This window comes from Heliangelus exortis, chromosome 16 (assembly GCF_036169615.1).
Source record: "Heliangelus exortis chromosome 16, bHelExo1.hap1, whole genome shotgun sequence".
NCBI lineage: Eukaryota > Metazoa > Chordata > Aves > Apodiformes > Trochilidae > Heliangelus > Heliangelus exortis.
Window position 1 is genome coordinate 1222250 of NC_092437.1, and position 23973 is coordinate 1246222.

General features: G+C 49.5%; 6 long non-coding RNA genes across 11 annotated transcripts; all 6 read right to left on the minus strand.

The window, feature by feature from the left end:
- Positions 1–507: 507 nt before the first annotated feature.
- LOC139803388 (uncharacterized) lies at positions 508–4479 on the minus strand. 4 transcript variants are annotated; one of them, XR_011728996.1, is made up of 5 exons: positions 1492–1538; positions 1378–1418; positions 1185–1280; positions 784–922; positions 508–652 (listed from the first exon to the last, which is right to left on the minus strand). It is a non-coding gene; the product is annotated as an uncharacterized lncRNA (long non-coding RNA). The 4 variants fall into 4 exon arrangements; XR_011728997.1 differs by lacking the exons at positions 1378–1418; positions 1492–1538 and adding an exon at positions 4357–4479; XR_011728995.1 differs by having other exon boundaries at positions 1393–1532.
- Positions 3493–4252, minus strand: LOC139803622 (uncharacterized). The gene is made up of 3 exons (XR_011729079.1): positions 4164–4252; positions 3763–3901; positions 3493–3631 (listed from the first exon to the last, which is right to left on the minus strand). It is a non-coding gene; the product is annotated as an uncharacterized lncRNA (long non-coding RNA).
- A 260-nt stretch (positions 4480–4739) lies between the features above and the next one.
- LOC139803397 (uncharacterized) lies at positions 4740–5145 on the minus strand. The gene is made up of 3 exons (XR_011729000.1): positions 5099–5145; positions 4966–5012; positions 4740–4846 (listed from the first exon to the last, which is right to left on the minus strand). It is a non-coding gene; the product is annotated as an uncharacterized lncRNA (long non-coding RNA).
- Positions 5146–14797: 9652 nt separating this feature from the next.
- Positions 14798–15806, minus strand: LOC139803647 (uncharacterized). Of its 2 annotated transcripts, none has more exons than XR_011729090.1 (3): positions 15749–15806; positions 15470–15674; positions 14798–15372 (listed from the first exon to the last, which is right to left on the minus strand). It is a non-coding gene; the product is annotated as an uncharacterized lncRNA (long non-coding RNA). The 2 variants fall into 2 exon arrangements; XR_011729091.1 differs by having other exon boundaries at positions 15470–15549; positions 15635–15776.
- Positions 15807–19066: 3260 nt separating this feature from the next.
- On the minus strand, positions 19067–20378 carry LOC139803650 (uncharacterized). The gene is made up of 4 exons (XR_011729094.1): positions 20256–20378; positions 20063–20158; positions 19662–19800; positions 19067–19531 (listed from the first exon to the last, which is right to left on the minus strand). It is a non-coding gene; the product is annotated as an uncharacterized lncRNA (long non-coding RNA).
- A 262-nt stretch (positions 20379–20640) lies between these two features.
- Positions 20641–21167, minus strand: LOC139803693 (uncharacterized). Of its 2 annotated transcripts, none has more exons than XR_011729128.1 (4): positions 21110–21167; positions 20998–21038; positions 20865–20911; positions 20641–20745 (listed from the first exon to the last, which is right to left on the minus strand). It is a non-coding gene; the product is annotated as an uncharacterized lncRNA (long non-coding RNA). The 2 variants fall into 2 exon arrangements; XR_011729129.1 differs by having other exon boundaries at positions 20832–20911.
- Between the last annotated feature and the right edge of the window lie 2806 nt (positions 21168–23973).

Here is a 23973-nt window from a genome sequence, read left to right on the forward strand (position 1 = left end):
GCAAAGCGAGGGAATGAAGCGGCGGGTGCCCGAGAAGCCGCCTTCAAGACCTGAGGACGCAAGGATGCGGGGAATGAGTCCCCCTCAGGGAACCTGGGTGGGCAGAGATCGGATGACAACGCAATTGAGAATGACATTGCAGAAGGCAACCATCAAGAACCTTCCAAGTCAGAGACCGATCTGCAATTTTGACTCGTCGTGTGGAATAACACGCTGCTGATTAGCACCGTGCTGATCAGGAAAGGCTTTCCAGGGAGGATGCCCAAGATGCGGGACTTGCTCTGTGAGGACACAGAGGACCATCAAGGCCTCAGGAAGCTCTAAGACAACAAGGACTGACAACATAAAACACACAACCCCACACACCGAGGCTGGAGCTGCCCTGCCCACGCTGGAATCATACTGGAAAGCAACCTGTTCCCTTCGCCCACCCAAAGGGGGCTGCTCCCAGACAACCCTTTCCCCTACACTAACTTCAAAACACCACCTGCAGTTCCCAACCTCGACTCCTCTACTCAGCCCCTCCCACCCACCCCTGGGCCCTCAACTTATCTTTCAGAGAACTGGCACTCCAAAGCCACGGTTAGCCCGGAAAAAAAAAAACAGGAGCAGCTCAGGATAATCCTCAACTCGCTAGGTTCCCCTTCACCACCTGCATTTAAAAAAATAGAAAAATAAATTATAAAATCAATCACACCACAAGACCAAAAAAACGAACCAAAAAACCCCCCCACACACACACATAACCACTGTCGCCATAAACCACAACACCAAAACACCTACCAGAATATTCAGCAATAAGTCCAACATCGGCCAGCCCCATTCCCTTCCAAATGTCCCAGCTTCGCAGAAGAGCCCTGCGGGGTCCCACTCACCCACGCTTTCCAGAGTTGGATGCTGTAGGCGTCGTCATTCAGGGAACCTAAAAGGCACAAAACTATTGTTCTGCTTGAGAGAAGACACTAGCTCCACGAGCCCTGCACTACCACCTCACCTCCAGTGCTCACTCAGTTCCTGGCACTTGCTAGCATCAAGCCAGGGAGGGACAGGCGCCCATCAACCCCCCAAAGGGCACCGCTTCTGGACAGCTCGCTCCCCTACAGTAACTTTAAAACCCGAGCCGGCGATTCCTAACCTTGACCCCTCCACGCAGACCCTCCCCAACCATCCTCCCTTTCTCTTACCTTTCAAACGGCTGGGGCTCTGAAGCACTGGACAGAAAAGTAACCCGCATCGGCTGACGGGGATCTTCCCAAAACCACCAAGTTCCTCCTCGTCATCTGCAACAACAAACGGCAGTGCCACCAGAAATAGGACATCAGCTAAATACCAACCCCTTCCACAAGCTCCTCATAACGCCCGACTCGCCCTGCTCACCTTCCCCTTCCACACGTTATGGCCACCATCGCTTCTGGCACCTGAAATACCAGGAGACACAAAATTCCCGTTCTGCTTGTCAGATCGAGCCTCCTCGTTACCATCCCGTCTCACCTCCAGCGCTCTTCCCCCTCCAAAGGGGGCACGCGCAGCTCCTGCAAAAACAAAGGGAAACCCTTAACCGAGTTGAAGCAAAATCTCTGGATGAGCCAGCCCGCAACCATCTCACCTTCCCCGACCGCTCCTCAACGCGTGGTTTTACGTGGCACCTGCAAAAGTCAAAGCAAAAGCACGTGCCGAGATACTGCCTAAAACAACAGGCAGCCCACACCAGCCTTTGCTCAGAAAACTTCCAGATCCCTTCTGCAACGACTCCCAACCTCAGCACTTCACTTCAGTCCCTCAACTTATCTTCCTGAGGGATGGTGGTTTTGGATCTATGTCCAGCAAAACACCACGCTGTCTGAGGGGCATGTGCGTCTTCATCACCTGCAAACAGAAAAAGAGGAAAATCAGAAGCAGTGTCACCAAGAAGGCGTACTTCAGCCATTAACAACCACTTATACTACACCCACCACCTCAAAAGAGCCCCACCCAGTTCCACTCACCTCCTTGATCCAGAGTTGAATGCTGTGTCCACCACTGCTTTGGGCACCTAAAAGAACGAGAGAAAGAGAGTTACTGTTCTGCTGATCAGCAGCCACCAGCTCCACGAACCCACTCTCTACCACCCCAGCTCACCTTCAGTGCTCATCCGGTTCCAAAGGTGGCACGCACAGCACCTGAAACATAAGGGAAACCTTTAACAGAGTTGACATTAACACATGGCTGACCCAGCCCACAGACATCTCACCTTCTCCAGGTGTTCCTCAAGACATGGCTTTGTCACTCCGGCACTGTGTGTGACACCTGCAAAAGTCAAAGCAAAAGGCACACGCCGAGATATCGTCCCCAACAACAAGCAGCCCACTGTGATGTCCATCTCCTGCTTCCTTCCTTCCTCGGCCTCTCACCCATCTGCCTGCCATCTCTTTGGGGTGCCAAAACAGGGTTAGGAGTGCACCTGAAAAAAACCACAAAGAACAAGGGATGTTCATGACCAGCCAATAATACAACACCTGAGAATAACTGCTCCTCCAGCCCACCAGCCTTTGCTCACGTTGCCGCAGCCACCTCCGGTGCCCGTATCCCGCTTCGCTCGCCGCTTCCACCTTCAAAATGACAACAAACCATAATGCGGTCAAGCACCCAAAGGAGGCACCTTCCCACCAACCCCACACCCTGACCAACCTTCGGATGGCGGCCTCCTCTCCTCCTCCATCTGTTTCTTGATGGTCATTGACACGTGGGATCTGAAAAACAGGATTATGCAAATCACTGGGAAGCTGCTCAGCACAGAGTCAGTCAGTTAACGGCGCTTCCCATGGCCCCTGATCCTACGCAGCAGGCAGGGCAGCTCCAAGCCAAACACTCACAGGCACAGACTGACCCGAGACACAGCCACGTGAGTCACAAGACATGACCTCAAGATCAAACTCGCAGCAAGAAGAGGGACTCTGGAACCCAAGACTTTTGGGCAACAAGACCTACAGCGATGCGTCTGCAAAGCGAGGGAATGAAGCGGCGGGTGCCCGAGAAGCCGCCTTCAAGACCTGAGGACGCAAGGATGCGGGGAATGAGTCCCCCTCAGGGAACCTGGGTGGGCAGAGATCGGATGACAACGCAATTGAGAATGACATTGCAGAAGGCAACCATCAAGAACCTTCCAAGTCAGAGACCGATCTGCAATTTTGACTCGTCGTGTGGAATAACACGCTGCTGATTAGCACCGTGCTGATCAGGAAAGGCTTTCCAGGGAGGATGCCCAAGATGCGGGACTTGCTCTGTGAGGACACAGAGGACCATCAAGGCCTCAGGAAGCTCTAAGACAACAAGGACTGACAACATAAAACACACAACCCCACACACCGAGGCTGGAGCTGCCCTGCCCACGCTGGAATCATACTGGAAAGCAACCTGTTCCCTTCGCCCACCCAAAGGGGGCTGCTCCCAGACAACCCTTTCCCCTACACTAACTTCAAAACACCACCTGCAGTTCCCAACCTCGACTCCTCTACTCAGCCCCTCCCACCCACCCCTGGGCCCTCAACTTATCTTTCAGAGAACTGGCACTCCAAAGCCACGGTTAGCCCGGAAAAAAAAAAACAGGAGCAGCTCAGGATAATCCTCAACTCGCTAGGTTCCCCTTCACCACCTGCATTTAAAAAAATAGAAAAATAAATTATAAAATCAATCACACCACAAGACCAAAAAAACGAACCAAAAAACCCCCCCACACACACACATAACCACTGTCGCCATAAACCACAACACCAAAACACCTACCAGAATATTCAGCAATAAGTCCAACATCGGCCAGCCCCATTCCCTTCCAAATGTCCCAGCTTCGCAGAAGAGCCCTGCGGGGTCCCACTCACCCACGCTTTCCAGAGTTGGATGCTGCAGGCGTCGTCATTCAGGGCACCTAAAAGGTGCCAAACTATTGTTGTGCTTGAGAGAAGACACTAGGTCCATGACCCCTGCACTACCACCTCACCTCCAATGCTCATTCAATTCCAGGAACTTGCTAGCATCGTGCCAGGGAGGGACAGGCTCCCATCAACCACCCAAAGGGCACCGCTTCTGGACAGCTCGCTCCCCTACAGTAACTTTAAAACCCGAGCCAGCGATTGCTAGCCTTGACCCCTCTACACAGACCCTCCCCAACCATCCTCCCTTTCTCTTACCTTTCAAACGGCTGGGGCTCTGAAGCACTGGACAGCAAAGCAACCCGCATCGGCTGACGGGGATCTTCCCAAAACCACAAAGTTCCTCCCCAGCATCTGCAATAACAAACAGCAACGCCAGCAGAAAAGGACATCGACTAAATAACCAACTTCTTCCACAAGCTCCTCATAACCCCCAACTTGCCCTGCTCACCTTCTCCTTCCACACGTTATGGCCACCATCGCTTCTGGCACCTGAAATACCAGGAGACACAAAATTCCTGTTCTGCTTGCGAGATCGAGCCTCCTCGTTACCATCCCATCTCACCTCCAGCTTTCTTCCCCCTCCCAAAGGTGGCACGTGCAGCATCTGCAAAAACAAAGGGAAACCCTTAACCGAGTCGAAGTAAAATCTCTGGATGATCCAGCCCGCAACCATCTCACCTTCTCTGACCGCTCCTCAACGTGTGGTTTTGTGTGGCACCTGCAAAAATCAAAGGAAAATCACATGCAGAGATACTGCCTAAAACGACAGGCAGCCCACACCAGCCTTTGCTCAGAAAACTTCCAGATCCCTTCTGCAACAACTCCCAACCTCAGCACTTCACTTCAGTCCCTCAACTTACCTTCCTGAGGGATGGTGGTTTTGGATCTATGTCCAGCAAAACACCACGCTGTCTGACGGGCATGTTCCTCTTCATCACCTGCAAACACTAAAAGAGGAAAATCAGAAACAGTGTCACCAATAAGGTGCACTTCAGCCATCAACAACCACTTGCACTACACCCACCACCTCAAAAGAGCCCCACCCAGCTCCACTCACCTCCTTGATCCAGAGTTGAATGCTGCGGCCACCACTGCTTTGGGCACCTAAAAGAACGAGAGAAAGAGAGTTACTGTTCTGCTGATCAGCAGCCACCAGCTCCACGAACCCACTCTCTACCACCCCAGCTCACCTTCAGTGCTCATCCGGTTCCAAAGGTGGCACGCACAGCACCTGAAACATAAGGGAAACCTTTAACAGAGTTGACATTAACACATGGCTGACCCAGCCCACAGCCATCTCACTTTCTCCAACTGTTCCTCAAGACGTGGCTTGGTCACTCCAGCACTGTGTGTGACACCTGCAAAAGTCAAAGCAAAAGGCACACGCTGAGATATTGTCCCCAACAACAGGCAGCCCACTGTGATGTCCATCTCCTGCTTCTTTACCCATCTGCCTGCCACCTCTTTGGGGTGCCAAAACAAGGTTAGGAGGGCACCTGAAAAAAACCACAAACCACAAGGGATGCTCATGACCAACCAATAATACAACACCTGGGAAGTAACTGCTCCTCCAGCCCACCAGCCTTTGCTCACCTTGCCGCAGCCACCTCCGGTGTCCGTACCCCACTTCGCTCGCCGCTTCCACCTTCAAAATGACAACAAACCATAATGCGGTCAAGCAGCCAAAGGAGGCACCTTCCCACCAACTGCACACCCTGACCAACCTTTGGATGGCAGCCTCCTCTCCTCTTCCATCTGTTTCTTGATGGTCATTGACACGTGGGATCTGAAAAACAGGATTATGCAAATCACTGGGAAGCTGCTCAGCACAGAGTCAGTCAGTTAACGGCGCTTCCCATGGCCCCTGATCCTACGCAGCAGGCAGGGCAGCTCCAAGCCAAACACTCACAGGCACAGACTGACCCGAGACACAGCCATATGAGTCACAAGACATGACCTCAAGATAAAACTCGCAGCAAGAAGAGGGACTCTGGAACCCAAGACTTTTGGGCAATAAGACCTACAGCGATGCATCTGCAAAGCGAGGGAACGAAGCGACGGATGCCCGAGGAGCCGCCTTCAAGACCTGAGGATGCAAGGATGCGGGGAATGAGTCCCCCTCAGGGAAACTGGGTGGACAGAGATCAGATGACAACGCAATTGAGAATGACATTGCGGAAGACGACCATCAAGAAACTTCCAAGTACAGAGACCGATCTGCAATTTTGACAGATGATGCTGCTGATCAGCACCATGATGATGGGGAAAGGCTGTGCAGGGATGATGCCCAAGATGCGAGACTTGTTCTGTGAGGACACACAGAAGACCATCAAGACCAGGGGAAGCTCTAAGACAAAGACAGACAACACAAAATACACAACCCCACACACCAAGGCTGGAGCTGCCCTGCCCTGGAAACTAACACACTCTATTCACCCACTCAAAGGGGGCTGATTGTAGACAGCCCTCTCCCAGATGCCATCTTCAAAATCCCTCCTGCAACTCCAAGCCTCAGCCCCTCTGCAACCAAGTTCCTGTACTTAGCTTTCAGAGGCCTGTGGGTCTAAATTTATGTCCAGCAACGAAACCACGTTTTCTGACTAGCACGTTCCTGCAGTTTTAAGGTTCCTCTTCAACAACTGCATTAAAAAAAAAAAAAAAAAAAAGTAATAAATAGAAAAAAAAAAAAAATAATAAATAGAAAAAAAAAAAAATTTGCATGCAAGCATATTCTTGCTATAAAGAGCTCTAACTTTCGGTGGTTCTAAAGTTCTTACCTTAAAGAGTCTTCCCAAACAGCCCAGACAGCTCAACAGCTGCAGTCAGCTCCAGGAGTAGGAGAGCTCTGACCTCAGAGAAGCCCAAGAGCTGACTGAAGACCCTAGCCAAAGGCTGTGGCTTATATACCACAAGCACCGCCCACAGCTATTCCCACAATCCCCTGGGAAAGGGGAGGTGGTGATTACCACAAGGTATAAAAGCAGCCAGAGGAGAAGCAGTCAGTTTTCTCCTCTTTCTTCAGTTTATGGGACAAGCGGAGAAACTCTATGATGCCGGCTGAGGAATTTGGGTTTTTTTTCTCTCACATTGTTACTTCAGCGACGTGACCAGGTAAAAATTTAACCCACAGGGAACCTTAACAGAGTAAAGGTCATTGGAGGCTTGGATTAGACAGAAGAGAGGAAAGAACAAGTGGGGTGGGTCACAGATATGGACTCACAAAGTCTCCTGAAAGACTGAGAAGGGTGAGAGCTATGCAACAAAGCTAAAAGTGGAAGGCAGCGTTCTGTTAGAGGAGTCATTTTTGGATAGAAGATACTGAAGAAAGCTGAGGGGCACAAGCAGCAGTCTGGAGGGGAATTTAATAGAGTACAGGCATCCCTGGGATGTTGGGAACCGAATGACAGACGGCGTCAGAAGAGCTTCTCGTAGAGCGAAAAAGGCGTAAAATGCGCAACGGAGCCGGAAGGTGGCTGTGGGACGCCGACCGGGGGGGGGCGTGAGGTTGGCCTCCGGAGGTATGGTGGTGAAAGAAGGGTGCTGTGAGAGAGGTAAAAGGCGGCTCTGGGACACGAGGAAAAACTCTATGTGTTCAGTTGATGTACAGATGTCCTGAAGAAGAATTCTGCCTCAGTAAGAGAGCTAAAAAGAGCACCACGGAGATGGAAGGGTGTGGGGCGGCGTGAGGATGGTCTCGTAAGGAGCGGTGCCCTGAATGAGAGGTCTCTGATGGGCAATAATGTTGAAGAAGAGTCCGGGAAGACCCTCTGGCAGAGCCTTGAGGGGGAGACCGGACCCCCGTCCCTTTCTGAACGCTTCCTCGGAGAGGATGCTGGGTGTGGCTGGATGTGGTCTTTGCCCCTGGCAGTAAAGCGGAGTTCATACTCTCCCTCTGCCCCAGAGTTAGTGTATTTTATCTCTGCCTTTTAATACCTCGGTACCTGTCGGCATGATGCACACCCGTCCCGTTGTATAAAGGGTTTCTTTAAAATGCGTCTTACCCCAGGGTGATTGGTCTCTTGGCTCTTCTGCGTGTGCCTTTGATTTCACTGGTTGTTTCATCTGAACCTGAAGTTCTGACGGTTTGCTGCCATCCCCCAATAAATTGATCCGTTTGCTTCCTGGTCTCCATATGGAACTCTAGTTCCTGAAATTCAGCTTTCATTTTGCCGTCTCCCTGTCCTGTGGACTTATCTGGCTCTCGAGGGGGGAGGGGCTTGCTGCGCTGCTTTTCTATCAGTCTGTCCTTGGCGTTTCACGTGGCATCGGTGTCACTAGATTTCAAGAACAGTTGAGAGTGTCCTGAGGTCTATATAGATCTGCTACTTAATATGATACTTTGCCAGATGGGCAGGGTCAGCGCAAAAGACACAGGCACCCAAATAAAGAAGTTAGTTTATATTTACTGATGTAATAAATTATAAGAGAACAAGTGCAGAAACAAACAACAAAACTCAAGTGCGATAGCAAAGTCAAAGCAAAACACAGCAACTCATCTAATTGTTTCTATACAGACGCAGCGATAAAGAGTAAGAAAGACGTGTCACCGATTGCCGTAGTGGTTCGACTTTGCCTGGATCTGCGGTTGCTGGGGAGCCCTGGTTGTGACGAGGACACGGACAACCCTTCCCAGCAGCTGGGAAATCCTACACGGTGCGTCCTCTTGTAGGTGAGGACGGCAGAAAGGGTCCAGTTTTTCGAGTATCCCATTGCTGATAGTCCGAAGGACTTGCGCTTTTCTTAACGTGAAAACGTCCGGTCTTACGCCCCGTAACGACCGAAACCGGGGCCTGGCTGGGGCTCAAGTCGCAGATCGTAGGGCTGCCTAAACTATCTCCCCTAGACATGTTACTGGTGGTTACCTAAAATATCTGCCCAGACAATTCAGTATATTGGCTGCTTTTGCACTCTCTCGTGGTTTGAAAAAAATTTCTCAGAATGGGGAGGGTAAGCTACTGCTTTCACAAACCTTTTTCCTCCTACATACTTAGCTGATCTCCCAGTAAACCAAATGTGCTCCGTCTCAGGATGAGTTAATAGATCCAAGTTTTTTTCAAACCTCATTAAAGATTCATTTTTGAGTGCAAAATCAGGGTTTACTTCTTGATTACTCATGGGTGGCAGTGGCTAGCTGCTAGTGGAAGGCAGCCACACCATAGCCTCCCACTTTGGCTCTATCTTGAATATGTTTGACCCATTGCATGATAGGAATTATGGCAGACAGAGCCACTTTATATCCTACTGTGAGTTGTTCTAGTTCTAGCGCAGCCCAAAAACGTGCTAATGTAGTAGATGTTTGTGAATTCATGTTAAATAATTATGAAGTGTTTGCTAACCCAACTTCGAGAGTACTAACAATATATCTGTCTTCAATATTGTGAAATATGCAAACGTAGGAATTCGTTAAAATGAAATATAACTGTTCTTTGTGTAACTAAAAGCTTAAGGGAACAAGAAACAAGACATCCACAGTTTCAGTACCCTGAAAACACTACAACGTACATCGTGTTGTGCTAATCTAAGCTGATTTTGCTGCTCACCACATAGCGTTGCAATTTAAGGTGGTTTTACTTCTGACTGCAGAGCGTTGCACAGGAAAGAGCGAAGGAGCGCATGTGCGGAATCGAAGGGTAACGAGAGGGGAAACTGAGGCAGACACTGACTTCATCCAACGACCACCAGATGGGGGTCAAAAAGATCCCCAGAGATAAAGTGGGCATGCGCCTTTGAAGGCCTGCTTCTCACAAGAACTAATAAACATAATCCAGCCTATTCCTAGAACAGTCATGAATACGCATTAGAATAGATATGAATGTGTATTAAGGTATGGAATGTAAGATAAAAGATTAAACTTTAAGGCATGCATGCGAGTGGAGCGGAGACTCCCCACGCACCCAGCGCTGTTTTGCTTATTGCAATTTTATTAATTAAATTCAACTATTAACAGAATATTGAGTCAGTAATTTATAACACTGATAACTCTCAAAGTGGAGTTGTTTTCTGCTTCTGGTAATTTTCTCCCCTGGGCTCCAAGTTCTGTGTAACCCGTTTACAGATTTGTTTGAGATCTCTTCTTATTTGTGAGGATCATAAATCCAAAACCTTTTGTTAAGCCTCTTCTGTTAATTCCAAATCAGCCTGCTGTTCACTTCTGCAAACTCACACTTTTCCCTTGTTACCTCACATAACAAGGTTACGATTGGTCCTACGTGTCAGATGCGCTGTCTCCAAAAACCAAACAATCCGATGCGTGTTAAGAATTGAACACCCCAATACACGCTGCCACGCACTGAATATAAGAAGATACAAAACCATTGACCGGCGGTCGGGCATCTTTTTAGCGAAAAACTACAAACGAGTCTCCGGAAGTCGGCCATTTTGTTACCGGAAGTCGGCCATCTTTTCAGCGGAAAACTACAAACGAGTCTCCGGAAGTCGGCCATCCCTTTACCGGAAAACTACAAAGGAGTCTCCGGAAGTCGGCCATCTTGTCACCGGAAGTCGGCCATCTTTTTTCCGGAAAACTACAAACGAGTCTCCGGAAGTCGGCCATCTTTTTATCGGAAGTCGGACGTTTTGTTACCGGAAGTCGGCCATCTTTTCAGCGAAAAACTACAAACGAGTCTCCGCAACTCGGACAAACTGGAAGTTAAAAATTTAAGAACCCCCAATGTCCCCTGAGCGTAGAAACACGCCATCTGGCAGATCCTCTGATCTTCGCCAAAACCTGTCACTTTTCTCTTACTTCATAGATTCATTTAATCACTCGTGTTGGAAGGGGCCCACAAAGAGCATCTGGTCCATCCCTCTACATAATGCTATGGATTCGATGTCTTAACACTTTCTACAACGTAGGGGAATCTACTGCTTCTCCTGGGAGACCATTCCCATCTTTTACTGTCCACATGGTGAAAAATGAACTTCTTATGTCCAATCAGAATTTCCCCATTACCTCTTATCCATTAAGCCCTACTTTACCTTGTTGCTGGAGGACCAAAAGTGAGAACTGTTGCAAGACGAACGTCTCTTAGGGCAAACAGGTGTTCCAGCAGAAACTCACTAAGAGTGCTCTGAGTCTATTGCCCTCAGGGTTGCCTAGCCTGGCTCGGAGCTACTGCTCCGGGATCAGCTAACCTTTCTGCTGGCTTGCTCAGGAATGAGCTGAGATTGGGCTCCAGGCCTCACCTTTTATTGGCCCCCTAATCCTGCTCATGCCCAGTTGGGGCCTGCCCTAACCAGGCACAGGTGGGCCTAACACAAGCTCATGCCCTCTACCTGGCAATTAGTGGCACCTGGTTACCTCATTTCACTACAGAGAACAGTGACTGTCTGGCTGCTTCTGGTTACAGGAGGACAAAAAAAGGACATGGAGTGCAGCTGAGTAATGGGGAACATCTGGTTTCTAAAGGTCCAAAATAGAGAGTGTGTTTGGCTGCTTCACGTGCTGTTTCCAGTTGCTAGAGGACTGGTGTCTGTCAGCAAGCCGGCAAGCATTTAAATACCCATTTACACATCTAATACCTGCTTTGACTTATACATCAGCTTTGATACACTCACACAGACTCCCTGGAGCAAAATATCCCCTGTCCCTCCTGGTCCCACACTCCCCCCTCACCTCTACCAGACACCCTGACAGCCCTCACAGCCCTTTACCCCTCCCCGCTGTAACTCCAGTGCTTAAAACACATCTCTGAAGACTATTAGGCAGGATTTGTCATTACATTCGTAACATCAAAGCAACGCTCTTGCTGGGCGCAGAAAAAGCTTCCATCCTTCCCTACTCCATTGCTGGCGTAGAGAACCCTGTATGGCTGCCTCTACTTGTATCACAAGAGACACCTACACACACACTGCAACAGTAGCGGCCTTGCATCCTGCTTAGACAGCAAAGCTGAAAGTAAAAAACGACTCCTGAAAGTAAAAAAATAAATTCACCATCTGCTCATGAGGTGTCCACATGTTTATATGTATCCTATTTAAATACTTCTATAGGCAAGTATTTCACTTCCTTTCTGCATTCATGTAACTTGTACAACTGTTAACCGATACCATTACGTTTTCTATCTCAAACACGGGGATAATTTGACCAGGAATTTTTTGTGTGTTACACAACCGGGAGGGAGAGCTGCCCAAAGGAGATGCTACCAAACCCCCAGGGAAATACCCCATTTAGAGGGAGACAAAGTACTTCAGAGCACTCCATCAAAACACCAGCAAAAGATACCTGCAGCATCCAGCTGTCTCTCTGTTCAAAGATTCAGAATAGAAAATTATCTAAACTAGGTAATATATGAGATCTAAAGCATTATGGGGCTGTTAGCGTCTAAACAATGCAGTTTGTACTTTATACAACTGCTTTTGTTACATTTATGATACAAAAAAATCTGTGGTAACTCTTTGGCTTTAATTTTTGAAGGATGATGGAGAGAAGGGAGGGTAAAACTGCAGGAGTCAAACAAATCCCCACTGCTGCAGTATATAAACTTACCAAAAAGGACTCTCTGCTTTGTTAATACATCTGGATGTACCAAAATGTGCAGAGGAATGCATTTTCATCATCTCAGCTGCTGCAATTGTGAACCACAAAGCCAGAAACACCATCAACTTGAGAAAGATGTGCTGTGCTTCCCTCTTGAGAATGACCACCTCTTTTTTTTTTTTTGAAGGAGGAAAGAGTCTTGTTGCCGGTGACTTCCACAGACTCTTTTGGGATCTGCTCTGATGGGGAGTTTCCAAAATGCAACATCTTTGAATGAGAGGCATTTCTGTTTTGGACTCTCTCTTCCCATCTTCTATCAATATTCATGCTGGAGGGCAGTTGTTCCTGGTCTCCCAGCTTAGCTTGCAGCAGGCCAGGGATCAGATTCCTTCCTCAAGAAAAGGCACATCAGGTAACTGGTATATTTCTGCAATCACCAGGCTCGTCTTCATAAAAAAAAAAAAAAAAAAAAAAAAAAAAAAAAAAGCAGCAGAGTGCCAGCAGGAAGCATCCGGAAGAATCCTATGGGTTGGCAAACCTCTTCTGTGACAACCTCCTTCGCCATCCCTTGAAGTACTCATCATCCCTAAAGACACCCCCCAAGTCATATAGAAATAGCTTAACTTAGGGATATGGCTTAAGTTCTTGTCAGTGTAAGGCTAATGGTTGGACTCTATGATCTTGAAGGTCTTTTCTAGTAGAGGTAATTCTGTGATTAGCACCATGGGCTTCCCCTCACCTGCTCTGTACCCATTCGATGCCAGATACTGCATCTGTCATTGTTTGTAGAACCCAGTCTACACCAAGAGACAAAATGACAGGTATACTTGAAGGAAGTCACCAGCTCCATGTTCATCCTCGCTACTACCCCAGCGCACCTCAAATGCTCATCCAGTCCCAAAAGTGGCCTACAAAGTTCATGCAAAAAAGTAACTGCTTCACTGAGTAGCCACATTATTCTCTGCTCTTTGACACTGACCTTGCCTCGGACTACTTGCTATAGTCAGCAGCTTTGTCCCAGTGAGCCTGCTTAGGATATTTGCAAAAAACAAAAGGAAAGTACCAAGATGCTGCCTCAAACAGCACCCTGCCTGCAACAATTCCCGTCTCTTACTCCTTTACCTTGCCAATTTGCATATCTAGCCTCTGCAATTTTCTTATTGTCACATGGTGACTACAATAGAACCTATAAACATCAACTGATGCTTTGAACTTCAACAACACACCCGAAAAATAACAGCTCTTTGGTCCCACTAGTCATCACTCACCTCACCCCAGTCACCTTCAGTGACTATCCCACTTCGCTTACTGCTTCTACCTTCAAAATGAGTTAAACACACACTGTAATCAGGTAGCTACCAGAAGCACAATCCCTCCAGCACTACACACTGACTGACCTGACTGCACTCTGCTCCCTCATTTCTTCTCACAAGCGCATATTTGTCCTTTGCATCTGAAAGAAAGTGTTACACAAGTCACTGGAACGCTGAACAATGGACAGACAATTCCAGACATCTCCATCCCAGTTAGGAACCCCATCTAGAGTACTACTACCCTCATGCCATTAATAAACACAGCCCCACAACTTTAAACCCATACACATACAACCGTTAACTACTGAGAGGGTCGATGTCCTGCGCTGCACAGGAAAAACCCTCTCATGAGGGTCCCATCACCTTCAAACACCATCAAAGCAACTGCCCACCCAGCCTGAGTATGGCTGCTCCACCTAAGATCGCTGTAAAATTGTGGCCTAAAAACTCAAGGCAAACATCACCAGAGACCCTTATGGCTCTTCAATATCCCCAACTCTACAATCTGGGCAGAGCAGCCCCAGGCCAAACCCACAAACACAGACCAACCCAAGACACACCACTGCAAACTACAAGATTAAACATTAATAGAAAACTCCCCAAAAGAATTACTCTGGGCTCCAAGAAGTTGGCCAAGAAGATCTACAGGGATGCAAGGGTGAGGCAAGGAGGCCCCATGGTGACATCAAGTGTCATAGAACACTTCCTCTTACAATAATTACTCTTCAAAATAACATATCAGACGTACAAGAAGACTAGCATCAAGACCTAAGGATGCAGAGACAAGGTTGCAAATGTGGAAAATTTACGACCAGAGATGCTCATTCGTTCATAAAGAAGATTACAAAAGATGCCTATCAAGAAATTTGCAAGATGCAAGAAAAGAAGGATCCAGATGGCACTATGATGATGATGACGACTAAATGTGTTCAGCACCATTGGGATGATGTTCAATGTTACTTGTCCTGTGAGGGATTCTGGAATTCAAGACTTGTGGGCAATAAGACCTACAGCGATGCGTCTGCAAAGCGAGGGAACGAAGCGACGGATGCCCGAGAAGCTGCCTTCAAGACCCGAGGACGCAAGGATGTGGGGAATGAGTCCCCCTCGGGGAAGCTGGATGGACAGAGATCAGATGACAATGCAATTGAGAATGACATTGCAGAAGACAGCCATCAAGAAACTTCCAAGTCAAGAGACAGATCTGCAATTTAGACTCGTCGTGCGGAATAACACGCTGCTGATTAGCGCCGTGCTGATCAGGAAAGGCTTTCCCGGGAGGATGCCCAAGATGCGGGACTTGCTCTGCGAGGACACAGAGGACCATCAAGGCCTCAGGAAGCTCTAAGACAACAAGGACTGACAACACAAAACACATAACCCCACACACTGAGGCTGGAGCTGCCCTGCCCACGCTGGAATCACACTGGAAAGTAACCTGTTCCTTCACCCACCCAAAGGGGGCTGCTCCCAGACAACCCTCTCCCCTACACTAACTTCAAAACACCACCTGCAATTCCCAACCTCGACTCCTCTGCTCAGCCCCTCCCCACCCGCCCCTGGGCCCTCAACTTATCTTCAAGAGCGACAGCAGCACAAAGCCATGGTCGGTAATGAAAACCACATTGTTTGACTGGGATGTGCTTCCAGTCGCACGGTTCCTCTTCGTCCCCTAGACGTAAAAAAGGAAAAAACACAACCCACAGATCGCAAACAGCGCTGGCACAAGTCCCACCTAAGCCGACGCACGCTACTTCTGCTGCACTCACCTCCTCGAGGGAGCCCCGTGGTATACCACGCACCTTCTCCTTCCAGAGTTGAACGCTATCGCCACCATTGATTGGGGCACCTGAAACACCAAGAGAAAGGAGTTCCTGTTCTGCTGATCAGAAGTCACCAGCCCCATGAACCCCTCGCTACCAACTCAACTCAACTTCAACGCTCATCCGGTTCCAAAGGTGGCACGCACAGCGCCTGCAAAAACAAAAGGAAACGTTTAAGTGACTTGATGTAAAATACATGGCTGACCCAGCCCACCACCATCTCACCTTCTCCAACCGCTCCTAAATGTGTGTCTTTGTCCCTACCAGGATGATTGTGGCACCTGCAAAAGTCAAAGCAAAAGGAACGTGCTGAGGTAGTGCCTCAGCCTCTCACCCATCTGCCTGCCGTCCTCGTGGGGTGCCAAAAGCAGGTTTGGAGGACACCTGGAAAACACAAAAAACAGGGGATGCCAATGCCTTCAACAACAATAAAACACCCGAGAAATAACTGCTCCTCCAGCACACCGGCCTTTGCTCACCTTGCCAGAGCCACCTCCGGAACAGATATTCTGCTTCCTTGGCTGCTCTCACCTTCAAAAGGACAAACAAACCATAACGTGGTCAGGTAGCCAGGAGGGGGACCTTCACTCCAACACCGACTAACTTTTGGGTGGTGCTCTTCTCTCCTCCTGCTCTTTCATGTACATCCTTGTCACATGGAATCTGAAAAACAGTGATGCACAAGTCACTGGAACACTGCCCAACAGTGCTGGACTAGTCCTTTAGGGCTCTTCCAAAAAAACCCAAACTTATAACTCTGGGAAGAGCAGCTCCAAACCAAACACTCAGACTAACTCCAGACACAGCCCAGCAAATCATGAGACTTGGTCACAAGAGAACACGGAGGAAGAAGAAGAATATCTCTGGGATCCAAGACTGTTGGGCAAGATGCAGCGAAGCAGCTGTGAAGCAAGGGGCTGAAGCAACAGATGCCCACAATCCGGGCTTCAAGACCTAAGGATGTAGAGAACAAGTGCTACTCTGCGAAAATCCATGACCAGAGATGCTGATTAATATGGAAAAGTGTTTCAGAATACCACCATCAAGAAACTTCCCAGATGCAAGAATAATCCATGTGTTTAACTTGTCATGAAAGAAAAAGATGCTGCTGACTAGGACTGTGCTGATGAGAGAAGACCTTCCAGGGATGATGCCCAAGATGAGGGACTTGCTCTGCGAGGACAAAGAGGACATCGAGGGATGAGGAAGTTATAAAACACTCAAGAGAGACAGCACAAAGTACACACCACCACACACAAAGGCTGGAGCTGCCCTGCCCACACCAAACCAATGCTGTAAACTCATCTGCCCCCTTCACCTGACCAAAGCAAGCTGCTCCCAGACAGCCCTCTCCCCAGTTCTAACTTCAAAACCACTCCCTGCCGTTCCCAGCTTTGTCCCTTCTGCCCATCCCCAGTCCCTCCACTTGTCTTTGGTGGTAGGGGTCCAAAGCCATGGTCAGCAAAGAAAGACAAAACCATCCACAGGGATGTTCCTGCAGCCACACATTTCCCGTTCATCATCTGTTGAAAACGAAAAAACCAACCAAACAAAAAAAACACATCACCACACATAATAATTTTCACCAGAAATTCCAACATGAGCCAGCACCAACCTCTTAGAGAAGACCCAGCTTCTCAAGAGTCCTGTGAGGTCTCACCCACCTGCTCATCACAGAATTAGGCACTGCAGGACTCAATGAAGGGCACCTAAAATGCACAAAACCTCTGTTTGGCTTGAAAGAAGTCACTACGTACATGAACCTCCTAAATTACCACCCCAGCTTACCTCCAACACTCAGCTCCAAAGGTGACAAAAAACAAACAGAACAAAATAAAACAAACGAAACACACAAAAAAACCCAACAAAAACAACCAACCCCACACCAAAAAAACCCTGGCAAAACACAGAGATACACTTAACTGAATTGATAGTAAACACCCGGCTGACCTGGCCTACAACCATCTCGCCTGCCCCAACTGCTCCTCTACACGTGGCTTTGTACCTCCAAGGCAGTGGGTGGCACCTGCAAAAGTCAAAGCAAAAGCCACATGCTGAGATATTGCCCCAATCAACAGGCAGCCCACACCAGCCTTTGCTCAGAAAACTTCCAGATCCCGTCTGCAACAACTCCCAACCTCAGCACTTCACTTCAGTCCCTCAACTTACCTTCCTGAGGGATGGTGGTTTTGGATCTATGTCCAGCAAAACACCACGCTGTCTGACGGGCATGTTCCTCTTCATCACCTGCAAACACTAAAAGAGGAAAATCAGAAACAGTGTCACCAAGAAGGCGTACTTCAGCCATCAACAACCACTTATACTACACCCACCACCTCAAAAGAGCCCCACCCAGTTCCACTCACCTCCGTGATCCAGAGTTGAATGCTGTGTCAAAGCAGTTGAATGTCCACTGCTTTGGACACCTAGAAGACCAAGAGAAACAGTTACTGTTCTGCTGATCAGCAGCCACCAGCTCCACGAACCCACTCTCTACCACCCCAGCTCACCTTCAGTGCTCATCCGGTTCCAAAGGTGGCACGCACAGCACCTGAAACATAAGGGAAACCTTTAACAGAGTTGACATTAACACATGGCTGACCCAGCCCACAGCCATCTCACTTTCTCCAACTGTTCCTCAAGACGTGGCTTGGTCACTCCAGCACTGTGTGTGACACCTGCAAAAGTCAAAGCAAAAGGCACACGCTGAGATATTGTCCCCAACAACAGGCAGCCCACTGTGATGTCCATCTCCTGCTTCTTTACCCATCTGCCTGCCACCTCTTTGGGGTGCCAAAACAAGGTTAGGAGGGCACCTGAAAAAAACCACAAACCACAAGGGATGCTCATGACCAACCAATAATACAACACCTGGGAAGTAACTGCTCCTCCAGCCCACGAGCCTTTGCTCACCTTGCCGCAGCCACCTCCGGTGTCCGTACCCCACTTCGCTCGCCGCTTCCACCTTCAAAATGACAACAAACCATAATGCGGTCAAGCAGCCAAAGGAGGCACCTTCCCACCAACTGCACACCCTGACCAACCTTTGGATGGCAGCCTCCTCTCCTCTTCCATCTGTTTCTTGATGGTCATTGACACGTGGGATCTGAAAAACAGGATTATGCAAATCACTGGGAAGCTGCTCAGCACAGAGTCAGTCAGTTAACGGCGCTTCCCATGGCCCCTGATCCTACGCAGCAGGCAGGGCAGCTCCAAGCCAAACACTCACAGGCACAGACTGACCCGAGACACAGCCACGTGAGTCACAAGACATGACCTCAAGATCAAACTCGCAGCAAGAAGAGGGACTCTGGAACCCAAGACTTTTGGGCAACAAGACCTACAGCGATGCGTCTGCAAAGCGAGGGAATGAAGCGGCGGGTGCCCGAGAAGCCGCCTTCAAGACCTGAGGACGCAAGGATGCGGGGAATGAGTCCCCCTCAGGGAACCTGGGTGGGCAGAGATCGGATGACAACGCAATTGAGAATGACATTGCAGAAGGCAACCATCAAGAACCTTCCAAGTCAGAGACCGATCTGCAATTTTGACTCGTCGTGTGGAATAACACGCTGCTGATTAGCACCGTGCTGATCAGGAAAGGCTTTCCAGGGAGGATGCCCAAGATGCGGGACTTGCTCTGTGAGGACACAGAGGACCATCAAGGCCTCAGGAAGCTCTAAGACAACAAGGACTGACAACATAAAACACACAACCCCACACACCGAGGCTGGAGCTGCCCTGCCCACGCTGGAATCATACTGGAAAGCAACCTGTTCCCTTCGCCCACCCAAAGGGGGCTGCTCCCAGACAACCCTTTCCCCTACACTAACTTCAAAACACCACCTGCAGTTCCCAACCTCGACTCCTCTACTCAGCCCCTCCCACCCACCCCTGGGCCCTCAACTTATCTTTCAGAGAACTGGCACTCCAAAGCCACGGTTAGACCGGAAAAAAAAAAACAGGAGCAGCTCAGGATAATCCTCAACTCGCTAGGTTCCCCTTCACCACCTGCATTTAAAAAAATAGAAAAATAAATTATAAAATCAATCACACCACAAGACCAAAAAAACGAACCAAAAAACCCCCCCCACACACACATAACCACTGTCGCCATAAACCACAACACCAAAACACCTACCAGAATATTCAGCAATAAGTCCAACATCGGCCAGCCCCATTCCCTTCCAAATGTCCCAGCTTCGCAGAAGAGCCCTGCGGGGTCCCACTCACCCACGCTTTCCAGAGTTGGATGCTGCAGGCGTCGTCATTCAGGGCACCTAAAAGGTGCCAAACTATTGTTGTGCTTGAGAGAAGACACTAGGTCCATGACCCCTGCACTACCACCTCACCTCCAATGCTCATTCAATTCCAGGAACTTGCTAGCATCGTGCCAGGGAGGGACAGGCTCCCATGAACCACCCAAAGGGCACCGCTTCTGGACAGCTCGCTCCCCTACAGTAACTTTAAAACCCGAGCCGGCGATTGCTAACCTTGACCCCTCTACACAGACCCTCCCCAACCATCCTCCCTTTCTCTTACCTTTCAAACGGCTGGGGCTCTGAAGCACTGGACAGCAAAGCAACCCGCATCGGCTGACGGGGATCTTCCCAAAACCACAAAGTTCCTCCTCAGCATCTGCAATAACAAACAGCAACGCCAGCAGAAAAGGACATCGACTAAATAACCAACTTCTTCCACAAGCTCCTCATAACCCCCAACTTGCCCTGCTCACCTTCTCCTTCCACACGTTATGGCCACCATCGCTTCTGGCACCTGAAATACCAGGAGACACAAAATTCCTGTTCTGCTTGCGAGATCGAGCCTCCTCGTTACCATCCCATCTCACCTCCAGCTTTCTTCCCCCTCCCAAAGGTGGCACGTGCAGCATCTGCAAAAACAAAGGGAAACCCTTAACCGAGTCGAAGTAAAATCTCTGGATGATCCAGCCCGCAACCATCTCACCTTCTCTGACCGCTCCTCAACGTGTGGTTTTGTGTGGCACCTGCAAAAATCAAAGGAAAATCACATGCAGAGATACTGCCTAAAACGACAGGCAGCCCACACCAGCCTTTGCTCAGAAAACTTCCAGATCCCTTCTGCAACAACTCCCAACCTCAGCACTTCACTTCAGTCCCTCAACTTACCCTCCTGAGGGATGGTGGTTTTGGATCTATGTCCAGCAAAACACCACGCTGTCTGACGGGCATGTTCCTCTTCATCACCTGCAAACACTAAAAGAGGAAAATCAGAAACAGTGTCACCAATAAGGTGCACTTCAGCCATCAACAACCACTTGCACTACACCCACCACCTCAAAAGAGCCCCACCCAGTTCCACTCACCTCCTTGATCCAGAGTTGAATGCTGTGGCCACCACTGCTTTGGGCACCTAAAAGAACGAGAGAAAGAGAGTTACTGTTCTGCTGATCAGCAGCCACCAGCTCCACGAACCCACTCTCTACCACCCCAGCTCACCTTCAGTGCTCATCCGGTTCCAAAGGTGGCACGCACAGCACCTGAAACATAAGGGAAACCTTTAACAGAGTTGACATTAACACATGGCTGACCCAGCCCACAGCCATCTCACTTTCTCCAACTGTTCCTCAAGACGTGGCTTGGTCACTCCAGCACTGTGTGTGACACCTGCAAAAGTCAAAGCAAAAGGCACACGCTGAGATATTGTCCCCAACAACAGGCAGCCCACTGTGATGTCCATCTCCTGCTTCTTTACCCATCTGCCTGCCACCTCTTTGGGGTGCCAAAACAAGGTTAGGAGGGCACCTGAAAAAAACCACAAACCACAAGGGATGCTCATGACCAACCAATAATACAACACCTGGGAAGTAACTGCTCCTCCAGCCCACGAGCCTTTGCTCACCTTGCCGCAGCCACCTCCGGTGTCCGTACCCCACTTCGCTCGCCGCTTCCACCTTCAAAATGACAACAAACCATAATGCGGTCAAGCAGCCAAAGGAGGCACCTTCCCACCAACTGCACACCCTGACCAACCTTTGGATGGCAGCCTCCTCTCCTCTTCCATCTGTTTCTTGATGGTCATTGACACGTGGGATCTGAAAAACAGGATTATGCAAATCACTGGGAAGCTGCTCAGCACAGAGTCAGTCAGTTAACGGCGCTTCCCATGGCCCCTGATCCTACGCAGCAGGCAGGGCAGCTCCAAGCCAAACACTCACAGGCACAGACTGACCCGAGACACAGCCACGTGAGTCACAAGACATGACCTCAAGATCAAACTCGCAGCAAGAAGAGGGACTCTGGAACCCAAGACTTTTGGGCAACAAGACCTACAGCGATGCGTCTGCAAAGCGAGGGAATGAAGCGGCGGGTGCCCGAGAAGCCGCCTTCAAGACCTGAGGACGCAAGGATGCGGGGAATGAGTCCCCCTCAGGGAACCTGGGTGGGCAGAGATCGGATGACAACGCAATTGAGAATGACATTGCAGAAGGCAACCATCAAGAACCTTCCAAGTCAGAGACCGATCTGCAATTTTGACTCGTCGTGTGGAATAACACGCTGCTGATTAGCACCGTGCTGATCAGGAAAGGCTTTCCAGGGAGGATGCCCAAGATGCGGGACTTGCTCTGTGAGGACACAGAGGACCATCAAGGCCTCAGGAAGCTCTAAGACAACAAGGACTGACAACATAAAACACACAACCCCACACACCGAGGCTGGAGCTGCCCTGCCCACGCTGGAATCATACTGGAAAGCAACCTGTTCCCTTCGCCCACCCAAAGGGGGCTGCTCCCAGACAACCCTTTCCCCTACACTAACTTCAAAACACCACCTGCAGTTCCCAACCTCGACTCCTCTACTCAGCCCCTCCCACCCACCCCTGGGCCCTCAACTTATCTTTCAGAGAACTGGCACTCCAAAGCCACGGTTAGACCGGAAAAAAAAAAACAGGAGCAGCTCAGGATAATCCTCAACTCGCTAGGTTCCCCTTCACCACCTGCATTTAAAAAAATAGAAAAATAAATTATAAAATCAATCACACCACAAGACCAAAAAAACGAACCAAAAAACCCCCCCCACACACACATAACCACTGTCGCCATAAACCACAACACCAAAACACCTACCAGAATATTCAGCAATAAGTCCAACATCGGCCAGCCCCATTCCCTTCCAAATGTCCCAGCTTCGCAGAAGAGCCCTGCGGGGTCCCACTCACCCACGCTTTCCAGAGTTGGATGCTGCAGGCGTCGTCATTCAGGGCACCTAAAAGGTGCCAAACTATTGTTGTGCTTGAGAGAAGACACTAGGTCCATGACCCCTGCACTACCACCTCACCTCCAATGCTCATTCAATTCCAGGAACTTGCTAGCATCGTGCCAGGGAGGGACAGGCTCCCATGAACCACCCAAAGGGCACCGCTTCTGGACAGCTCGCTCCCCTACAGTAACTTTAAAACCCGAGCCGGCGATTGCTAACCTTGACCCCTCTACACAGACCCTCCCCAACCATCCTCCCTTTCTCTTACCTTTCAAACGGCTGGGGCTCTGAAGCACTGGACAGCAAAGCAACCCGCATCGGCTGACGGGGATCTTCCCAAAACCACAAAGTTCCTCCTCAGCATCTGCAATAACAAACAGCAACGCCAGCAGAAAAGGACATCGGCTAAATAACCAACTTCTTCCACAAGCTCCTCATAACCCCCAACTTGCCCTGCTCACCTTCTCCTTCCACACATTATGGCCACCATCGCTCCTGGCACCTGAAGTACCAGGAGACACAAAACTACTGTTCTGCTTGCGAGATCGAGCCTCCTCGTTACCATCCCGTCTTACCCCCAGCAGTCTTTCGCCTCCAAAGGTGGCACGCGCAGCGCCTGCAAAAACAAAAGGAAACACTTAACTGAGTCGACACAAAATCTCTGGATGAGGCAGCCCGCAACCATCTCACCTTCTCTGACCGCTCCTCAACGCGTGGTTTTGTGTGGCACCCGCAAAAGTCAAAGGAAAATCACATGCCGAGATACTGCCTAAAACGACAGGCAGCCCACTGTGACATCCACCTCCCGCTTGCTCCTTTACCTTGGCCCCTCACCCATCTGCCTGCCAGGCTTGTGGGGTGCCAAGATGAGGTTCGGAGGGCACCCAGAAAACACAAAAAACAGGGGATGCCAATGCCTTCCACGGCAATACAACACCTGAGAATTAACTGCTCCTGCAGCCCGCCAACCTTCGCTCTATGGAATGATGCTCAACACACGGACAATTCCACTGAGACTCTTCCAAGGGCCCTTGACACTACAATGTGGGCAGGGCAGCTCCAAACCAAACTCTTAATGCTGAGGCCAACCCAATACAGAACGTTGCAAACCACAAGACTCGACCTCAAGAAGAAACTCACAGGAAGATGAATGATTCCAGAATCCAAGACAGCTGGGCTGGAAGACATCCAGGGATGCAAGAGTGACACGTGGAG